Source organism: Lepidochelys olivacea, assembly GCF_965140295.1.
Source record: "Lepidochelys olivacea isolate rLepOli2 genome assembly, chromosome: 22".
NCBI lineage: Eukaryota > Metazoa > Chordata > Testudines > Cheloniidae > Lepidochelys > Lepidochelys olivacea.
Window position 1 is genome coordinate 16,262,946 of NC_140432.1, and position 9,996 is coordinate 16,272,941.

Sequence of the window (9,996 nt, forward strand, 5' to 3'; positions counted from 1 at the left end):
AATGCCCTGTGCCACTGACCTCTCCCTGTAAGGAGGGTGCAGGTCTCCCCTTTCGAGCTTGTCTTGGGCCGCTGGCACTTGCTGGGCAAAGAGACCACCCTCTACTGAGGGAATGGAGGTCTCTCCTCGTCAGCGCTCTTAGGCTCTGGCCCATTGAAATGTCCCTGGCTTAAGGACCACCCTGTAAGGAGGGTTTGGGTCTCCCTCGCCATGCTTCGTTAGCCACAGGTCACTTTGACACGCCAGGCAAAAGGACTGCCCTGTAACCAGGGTGTAAGGTCTTATCCCTCTCCTTCGTAAACTAGGAGAGCCTCTTTGTGCCTGTGGCTGAGTGACCCCCCTTTAAGAAGGGTTGAGGTTCTCGTTCTGCTGGTCACAGTAAATTGCACTCGAATGATTTCTACTTGGCTTTTCTGGGTTCTGAAGTGAAATCTGATTTGTGTCCTATGTATTTCCTGTCCGGGTCACATGTCACCTGGTGTGGCGAAGGGGCGGCTGTAAGGGGATGGTGGAGGCCGTGAAAAATTCAACCCTTTCTTCAAAAAAGCCAAGAAATCACCAAAGTCCAAAGTGAGCTCCCTCTAACTAGGGTGCAGGTCTTTCCCCAGATTACACTCCCCTTTGAAAGGTAGTTCTAGAAACCAGCCTCTTGAGAGAGTTAAGGGTTTGCCCTTGTAGCTGTCCTGTGCCCGTGGCCTCCTCACGCTCTCAGCCAAGTCAAAGCCCAGCGTATTCTGCATCCAGCCGGCCCTGAGTTCTGCTGCAAGCTCTCCTGCCTTCTGCTACGGATTGGTGCCGAAACCTAGGAATTGGGGTAATTTCAAGGAGGGGCGAGGACCTTGTCCATTTAATTTGAATTGTCCTTGGAATCGTGGTCTCCACTCAGCCCGCACCTATCCCGCTTCACCTCTCTCTCTTTCCCTCTCTTTCTAGCAACTCAAAGGACAAAAGGAAGTCGACGACAGAAGCACCAAAGAAACTGCAGGAAAAGAGAAGAGAAGAAAAGGCCAGTCAAAAACCACGCACACATTGCAGGCGTGGCCCTCCCGGTGGCATTTACACTTGTCCACGTAGGCTTAATGCCCCTTGAGGCGCCAGGGAAAAGGACCTCTCTGTAAACGGGGATCAGGGTCCACTCCTTGCCAAGAGAAATGCTTTCTGGGCCCATTCCGCACCTGCGGCTGAGTGACCGCCCTTTAAGAAGGGTTGAGGTCTCTGTGGATTTCAGCTCTTTAGGACCGCGCCTTTAGCATGCCCTGTGCCACTGACCTCTCCCTGTAAGAAGGGTGCGGGTCTCCCCTTTCGAGCTTGTCTTGGGCCGCTGGCACTTGCTGGGCAAAGAGACCACCCTCTACCGAGGGCACGGAGGTCTCCCCTCTTCAGCGCTCTTGGCTCTGGCCCATTGAAATGTCCCTGGCTTAAGGACCACCCTGTAAGGAGGGTTTGGGTCTCCTTCGCCAGCCTTATTTAGCCACAGGTCCCCTTGACATGCCCGGCAAAAGGACTGCCCTGTAACCGGGGTGTAAGGTCTTATCCCTCTCGTTCGTAAACAGGAGAGCCTCTTTGTGCCTGTGGCTGAGTGACCCCCCCTCTAAGAAGGGTCGAGGTCTCGGTGGATTTCAGCTCTTTAGGACCGCGCCTTTGACATGCCCTGTGCCACTGACCTCTCCCTGTAAGAAGGGTGCGGGTCTCCCCTTTCGAGCTTGTCTTGGGCCGCTGGCACTTGCTGGGCAAAGAGACCACCCTCTACTGAGGGAACGGAGGTCTCCCCTCTTCAGCGCTCTTTGGCTCTGGCCCATTGAAATGTCCCTGGCTTAAGGACCACCCTGTAAGGAGGGTTTGGGTCTCCTTCGCCATGCTTAGTTAGCCACAGGTCACTTTGACACGCCGGGCAAAAGGACTGCCCTGTAACCAGGGTGTAAGGTCTTATCCCTCTCCTTCGTAAACTAGGAGAGCCTCTTTGTGCCTGTGGCTGAGTGACCCCCCTTTAAGAAGGGTTGAGGTTCTCGTTCTGTTAGTCGCAGTAAATTCCCCTAGAATGATTTCTGTTTGGCTTTTTTGGGCTTTGACGTGAAATCTGGTTTGTGACCCATGTATTTCTTCTCCGGGTCACATGTAACCTGGTGTGGCGAAGGGGCGGCTGTAAGGGGATGGTGGAGGCCGTGGAAAATTCGACCCTTCTTTCCCAGAGAGCCAAGAAATCGTCCCCAAATCCATATGTCACAAAGTCTGGAACTGAACAGGTGAGGAAGGGGGCTCCTTTCAGAGCCTCACTTCCAGGCGATCCTTCCTCATTTCCTCTTGCCCTGCCCAATTTACACTGCCCAGTCAACCTCAGCTTTGAGCCCTTGTTTTATTCGGCACAAGAAAGACCTTGCTGGACGGATTAGTGTGAATCGTATAGAGTCGGAGAGCTCTGCAAGTTGTGTCCGAATTCCAGGCCTTTTGTTTCTTTGGTGATAGACCGAGGCTATTCCTAGGGCTATGGTGGAAGTGAGGGATGTGGCTGTCCTTTCGGAAATGTGGTGATGCTCAGCTGGTGTAGGTACGTGGAGTGGTATTCAGAGCTTGCACGTGGGTGCACCTAACCCTATTAACAGGACTGTGTCCAAGTAAGGGGTGTCCTTTTTGGTCAAGGTTAGGGGGCACAAAGTTGAAATTTTCTTGGTGGGGGAGAAAGGTAAGTCGGGAAGGGTGTTGCCGAGGGATGGAGGATTTAATGGTAATGGGAGACTCAGCGGGATTCCTCCCTCACCTGTTCATTTCCAGATGTTTTCACATTGGGGACTTCCCCCGACCCCGTGCTTCTTTAAAGGAGGAATATGTTTCTAAAGAAAGGGTGACCGCCCTGTACTCAGGGATCAGGTCTGTTTCCCTTTTCTCCTCTCTGCATTGGCCCTCTGAATGCCAAAGTCACTTGCGGGGCAAAGAGACCCCCCTCTACCGAGGGAATGGAGGTCTCTCCTTGTCCGCCCGCTTGGCTACGGCCCTCTGTGATGCCCCTGGCTTAAGGACCACCCTGTAAGGAGGGTTTGGGTCTCCTTCGCCATGCTTATGTAGCCACAGGTCACTTTGACACGCCGGGCAAAAGGACTGCCCTGTAACCAGGCTGCAAGGTCTTATCCCTCTCATTCTTAAACTAGGAGAGCCTTTCTTCTTGCCTGTGGCTGAGTGACCCCCCCTCTAAGAAGGGTCGAGGTCTCTCTGGCTCTCTATTATTTAGGACCCAGGCTTTACAATGCCCTGTGCCACTGACCTCTCCCTGTAAGGAGGGTGCAGGTCTCCCCTTTCGAGCTTGTCTTGGGCCGCTGGCACTTGCTGGGCAAAGAGACCACCCTCTACTGAGGGAATGGAGGTCTCTCCTCGTCAGCGCTCTTAGGCTCTGGCCCATTGAAATGTCCCTGGCTTAAGGACCACCCTGTAAGGAGGGTTTGGGTCTCCCTCGCCATGCTTCGTTAGCCACAGGTCACTTTGACACGCCAGGCAAAAGGACTGCCCTGTAACCAGGGTGTAAGGTCTTATCCCTCTCCTTCGTAAACTAGGAGAGCCTCTTTGTGCCTGTGGCTGAGTGACCCCCCTTTAAGAAGGGTTGAGGTTCTCGTTCTGCTGGTCACAGTAAATTGCACTCGAATGATTTCTACTTGGCTTTTCTGGGTTCTGAAGTGAAATCTGATTTGTGTCCTATGTATTTCCTGTCCGGGTCACATGTCACCTGGTGTGGCGAAGGGGCGGCTGTAAGGGGATGGTGGAGGCCGTGAAAAATTCAACCCTTTCTTCAAAAAAGCCAAGAAATCACCAAAGTCCAAAGTGAGCTCCCTCTAACTAGGGTGCAGGTCTTTCCCCAGATTACACTCCCCTTTGAAAGGTAGTTCTAGAAACCAGCCTCTTGAGAGAGTTAAGGGTTTGCCCTTGTAGCTGTCCTGTGCCCGTGGCCTCCTCACGCTCTCAGCCAAGTCAAAGCCCAGCGTATTCTGCATCCAGCCGGCCCTGAGTTCTGCTGCAAGCTCTCCTGCCTTCTGCTACGGATTGGTGCCGAAACCTAGGAATTGGGGTAATTTCAAGGAGGGGCGAGGACCTTGTCCATTTAATTTGAATTGTCCTTGGAATCGTGGTCTCCACTCAGCCCGCACCTATCCCGCTTCACCTCTCTCTCTTTCCCTCTCTTTCTAGCAACTCAAAGGACAAAAGGAAGTCGACGACAGAAGCACCAAAGAAACTGCAGGAAAAGAGAAGAGAAGAAAAGGCCAGTCAAAAACCACGCACACATTGCAGGCGTGGCCCTCCCGGTGGCATTTACACTTGTCCACGTAGGCTTAATGCCCCTTGAGGCGCCAGGGAAAAGGACCTCTCTGTAAACGGGGATCAGGGTCCACTCCTTGCCAAGAGAAATGCTTTCTGGGCCCATTCCGCACCTGCGGCTGAGTGACCGCCCTTTAAGAAGGGTTGAGGTCTCTGTGGATTTCAGCTCTTTAGGACCGCGCCTTTAGCATGCCCTGTGCCACTGACCTCTCCCTGTAAGAAGGGTGCGGGTCTCCCCTTTCGAGCTTGTCTTGGGCCGCTGGCACTTGCTGGGCAAAGAGACCACCCTCTACCGAGGGCACGGAGGTCTCCCCTCTTCAGCGCTCTTGGCTCTGGCCCATTGAAATGTCCCTGGCTTAAGGACCACCCTGTAAGGAGGGTTTGGGTCTCCTTCGCCAGCCTTATTTAGCCACAGGTCCCCTTGACATGCCCGGCAAAAGGACTGCCCTGTAACCGGGGTGTAAGGTCTTATCCCTCTCGTTCGTAAACAGAAGAGCCTCTTTGTGCCTGTGGCTGAGTGACCCCCCCTCTAAGAAGGGTCGAGGTCTCGGTGGATTTCAGCTCTTTAGGACCGCGCCTTTGACATGCCCTGTGCCACTGACCTCTCCCTGTAAGAAGGGTGCGGGTCTCCCCTTTCGAGCTTGTCTTGGGCCGCTGGCACTTGCTGGGCAAAGAGACCACCCTCTACTGAGGGAACGGAGGTCTCCCCTCTTCAGCGCTCTTTGGCTCTGGCCCATTGAAATGTCCCTGGCTTAAGGACCACCCTGTAAGGAGGGTTTGGGTCTCCTTCGCCATGCTTAGTTAGCCACAGGTCACTTTGACACGCCGAGCAAAAGGACTGCCCTGTAACCAGGGTGTAAGGTCTTATCCCTCTCCTTCGTAAACTAGGAGAGCCTCTTTGTGCCTGTGGCTGAGTGACCCCCCTTTAAGAAGGGTTGAGGTTCTCGTTCTGTTAGTCGCAGTAAATTCCCCTAGAATGATTTCTGTTTGGCTTTTTTGGGCTTTGACGTGAAATCTGGTTTGTGACCCATGTATTTCTTCTCCGGGTCACATGTAACCTGGTGTGGCGAAGGGGCGGCTGTAAGGGGATGGTGGAGGCCGTGGAAAATTCGACCCTTCTTTCCCAGAGAGCCAAGAAATCGTCCCCAAATCCATATGTCACAAAGTCTGGAACTGAACAGGTGAGGAAGGGGGCTCCTTTCAGAGCCTCACTTCCAGGCGATCCTTCCTCATTTCCTCTTGCCCTGCCCAATTTACACTGCCCAGTCAACCTCAGCTTTGAGCCCTTGTTTTATTCGGCACAAGAAAGACCTTGCTGGACGGATTAGTGTGAATCGTATAGAGTCGGAGAGCTCTGCAAGTTGTGTCCGAATTCCAGGCCTTTTGTTTCTTTGGTGATAGACCGAGGCTATTCCTAGGGCTATGGTGGAAGTGAGGGATGTGGCTGTCCTTTCGGAAATGTGGTGATGCTCAGCTGGTGTAGGTACGTGGAGTGGTATTCAGAGCTTGCACGTGGGTGCACCTAACCCTATTAACAGGACTGTGTCCAAGTAAGGGGTGTCCTTTTTGGTCAAGGTTAGGGGGCACAAAGTTGAAATTTTCTTGGTGGGGGAGAAAGGTAAGTCGGGAAGGGTGTTGCCGAGGGATGGAGGATTTAATGGTAATGGGAGACTCAGCGGGATTCCTCCCTCACCTGTTCATTTCCAGATGTTTTCACATTGGGGACTTCCCCCGACCCCGTGCTTCTTTAAAGGAGGAATATGTTTCTAAAGAAAGGGTGACCGCCCTGTACTCAGGGATCAGGTCTGTTTCCCTTTTCTCCTCTCTGCATTGGCCCTCTGAATGCCAAAGTCACTTGCGGGGCAAAGAGACCCCCCTCTACCGAGGGAATGGAGGTCTCTCCTTGTCCGCCCGCTTGGCTACGGCCCTCTGTGATGCCCCTGGCTTAAGGACCACCCTGTAAGGAGGGTTTGGGTCTCCTTCGCCATGCTTATGTAGCCACAGGTCACTTTGACACGCCGGGCAAAAGGACTGCCCTGTAACCAGGCTGCAAGGTCTTATCCCTCTCATTCTTAAACTAGGAGAGCCTTTCTTCTTGCCTGTGGCTGAGTGACCCCCCCTCTAAGAAGGGTCGAGGTCTCTCTGGCTCTCTATTATTTAGGACCCAGGCTTTACAATGCCCTGTGCCACTGACCTCTCCCTGTAAGGAGGGTGCAGGTCTCCCCTTTCGAGCTTGTCTTGGGCCGCTGGCACTTGCTGGGCAAAGAGACCACCCTCTACTGAGGGAATGGAGGTCTCTCCTCGTCAGCGCTCTTAGGCTCTGGCCCATTGAAATGTCCCTGGCTTAAGGACCACCCTGTAAGGAGGGTTTGGGTCTCCCTCGCCATGCTTCGTTAGCCACAGGTCACTTTGACACGCCAGGCAAAAGGACTGCCCTGTAACCAGGGTGTAAGGTCTTATCCCTCTCCTTCGTAAACTAGGAGAGCCTCTTTGTGCCTGTGGCTGAGTGACCCCCCTTTAAGAAGGGTTGAGGTTCTCGTTCTGCTGGTCACAGTAAATTGCACTCGAATGATTTCTACTTGGCTTTTCTGGGTTCTGAAGTGAAATCTGATTTGTGTCCTATGTATTTCCTGTCCGGGTCACATGTCACCTGGTGTGGCGAAGGGGCGGCTGTAAGGGGATGGTGGAGGCCGTGAAAAATTCAACCCTTTCTTCAAAAAAGCCAAGAAATCACCAAAGTCCAAAGTGAGCTCCCTCTAACTAGGGTGCAGGTCTTTCCCCAGATTACACTCCCCTTTGAAAGGTAGTTCTAGAAACCAGCCTCTTGAGAGAGTTAAGGGTTTGCCCTTGTAGCTGTCCTGTGCCCGTGGCCTCCTCACGCTCTCAGCCAAGTCAAAGCCCAGCGTATTCTGCATCCAGCCGGCCCTGAGTTCTGCTGCAAGCTCTCCTGCCTTCTGCTACGGATTGGTGCCGAAACCTAGGAATTGGGGTAATTTCAAGGAGGGGCGAGGACCTTGTCCATTTAATTTGAATTGTCCTTGGAATCGTGGTCTCCACTCAGCCCGCACCTATCCCGCTTCACCTCTCTCTCTTTCCCTCTCTTTCTAGCAACTCAAAGGACAAAAGGAAGACGACGACAGAAGCACCAAAGAAACTGCAGGAAAAGAGAAGAGAAGAAAAGGCCAGTCAAAAACCACGCACACATTGCACACATGGGTCTGCATGGAAAGAGCGCTCAGCATTTACACTTGTTCACATCGACTTAATTCACTCTTTCTCTGTTGAGGAACTCAAAATGTAAATTGAAGAAGACTATTGGAAATACAGACACCTCCGCATGGTCTTTATCCTATTCGGTTCTTAGCTTCTCTCGAATGTGATAACCATTCTCAACTTCTGTAATCTTCATTTGAATTTCAGAGTCCTGAGGACATTGCGGAATGGGGTCTTATGTGTATCATGTGGCTTGCGATTTGCCTGTGTGCATATGTGGTATTTTCCTACAACTCAGTTTGGAGTTGTGAGCTTGATTCTGGTTTTTATAGAGACAATGTAGTTGATTTAATATCTTTTATGTGAACCATCTTTCTATGTGTTTTTCATTTATTTTTCCCTTCGTCTTTTGGAAAGCAGGGTATTATATGTCCCTATAGTTTTGTTCCTCTCTTTATCTTGTGTATATTTAATACGCCACAAATTGTAACTAACTGTAACTATCAAATACAGAACAGTATAATGAAGTTGTTAATTTATTTGAGGGAGGCTGATATAAATTAAATTTAAAAAGGAAAGAAATAAATAGCACTGTCACACGGTGGCTAACTGCCTTAAATGAAGTGGGTCCAGTACCTCTGTTCCAGCACCGGTGCGTCTCATATTGACTCGATTGAGAGAGTGGGGTGGCACTTGAAGCTAATAAATGAGTGAATGACTGCTGTGAGAAAGGGGAGCGTCCCTGGAAGAAGATGGGAGGTCAGTTGGGGAAGGACAGCTATAGGAGTGCTATGAGTCCTAGAACAAGGGCCACACTCTGGGGAAGCAGCTCTGGGGCCTGTGTTCATGAAGAACTGAAAAGGAGGGCCAGAGCAGAGAGGCTGACAAGGGGTAGGGGTATGTCAGCACTGCAGTTCAAAACCCATAGCTGGCCTAGGTCGCTGACTCAGGCTTCATGGTTTGGGCTCTAGGGTTATAAAATTGCAATGCAGTGTTTGGGCTCAGGGCTGGAGCCCAGTTTCTGACATCCCACAAGTGGGGAGTTCCAAAACTGAGGCTGCAGCCTGAATGTCTACACTGCAATTTTATAACCCCACAGCTTGAGCCTGACTCAGCGGACCTGGGCCAGCGGGAGTCTATTATTGCAGGGGAGCTGTACCCTAGGACATCAGCAGAGGGACTATCCTGATGGCCTTTTCAGGCCAAGGCTTGAAAGCCAGGAAGAAGCTGCAAAACGACTTTGACTGTGGTGTATTTTCTGACAAAAGAACAGGTGGGACCCAAAAGAAAGCCTTGGTGCGGCAGAATATGCCAGAGCTGGGATATGAGGTGTGTTGTTCAACTGTGGTTTGGCACTCTCATGGACTACATGCATTGTGTGTGGGATAAACTGTGTTTGGGGCTTCCAAGGACTATGTGTGTAATGCGGAATAATAAACTAGCTCTGGGAAGGGGTAATAGTGGACACAAGAGACTGTCTGGTGGAATCTTTAAGGAGCCTGAGAGGGGAAGCTGAGGCAGTTACCCTGACATTGTTGTGCCCAGCTGCAAGGAGGCACTCAGAGGGGATGGGGAATTGTGGCAAGCACTACAAAAATATCATGTTAAACATTTCAGTCACAACAATACCTGTCTTCCACTATACAGCAATGGTGCTATTCCTGCATAGAACACCCTGGTCTACATCCTCCGGTCCTTACTTCAGCAAAACTCCTGTTGACTCCAAAGAGACTGTGCCTAGAGTTCAGTGTAACCACAAAACATGACACAATTCTACTGTGCAGTACAAATGAGTGCTAGATTTGTCGGCAACGAGGTGTCTGATCATCTCATGGTATAGTTCATGGTTCTCAGCCAGGGATACATGTACCCTGTGGGGTACGGAAAGGTCTTCCAGGGGTTACATCAGCTCATCTAGATATTTGCCTAGTTTTACAACAGGCTACATAAAAAGCAGTCGCGAAGTCATTACAAATTAAAATTTCACAGACAATGACTTGTTTACACTGCTCTATATACTATACTGAAATGTAAGTACAATATTTATATTCCAATTGATTTATAATTATACGTGAAAATAGATCTAAAGCTTTAATTCTAGCAGTAATATTCCCATTGGGCCACATCACATGTGACAAACACCTGCGCTCCCCTAATGTGTCCAGGTCAGCAGTGCCCTCTGATGGTTCCTGTCCCTGCCAGATACCCTAGGCGGTGCAATAATATCACCAACTGGCTACAGAACTGAGGGCAGCAAGTCCGAGAAGAACAAACAGGGTTCACTGTTTGCACTGGGGGCGATGGGCAAATCCATGCTGCTTTTTGCTGGTGCTGGATTAATGCACAGATGCAGCGGGGCCCAGCCCTTCAAAGTCAAGTATTTAAACAAAAAGCTGAAAGCCAGGGCCCCGATTCATCCTTGGCCTGCCCACGGGGTACCCCCCACAGCAGGGGCGGGCGGGCGTGAAATGCGACCTGGCTACC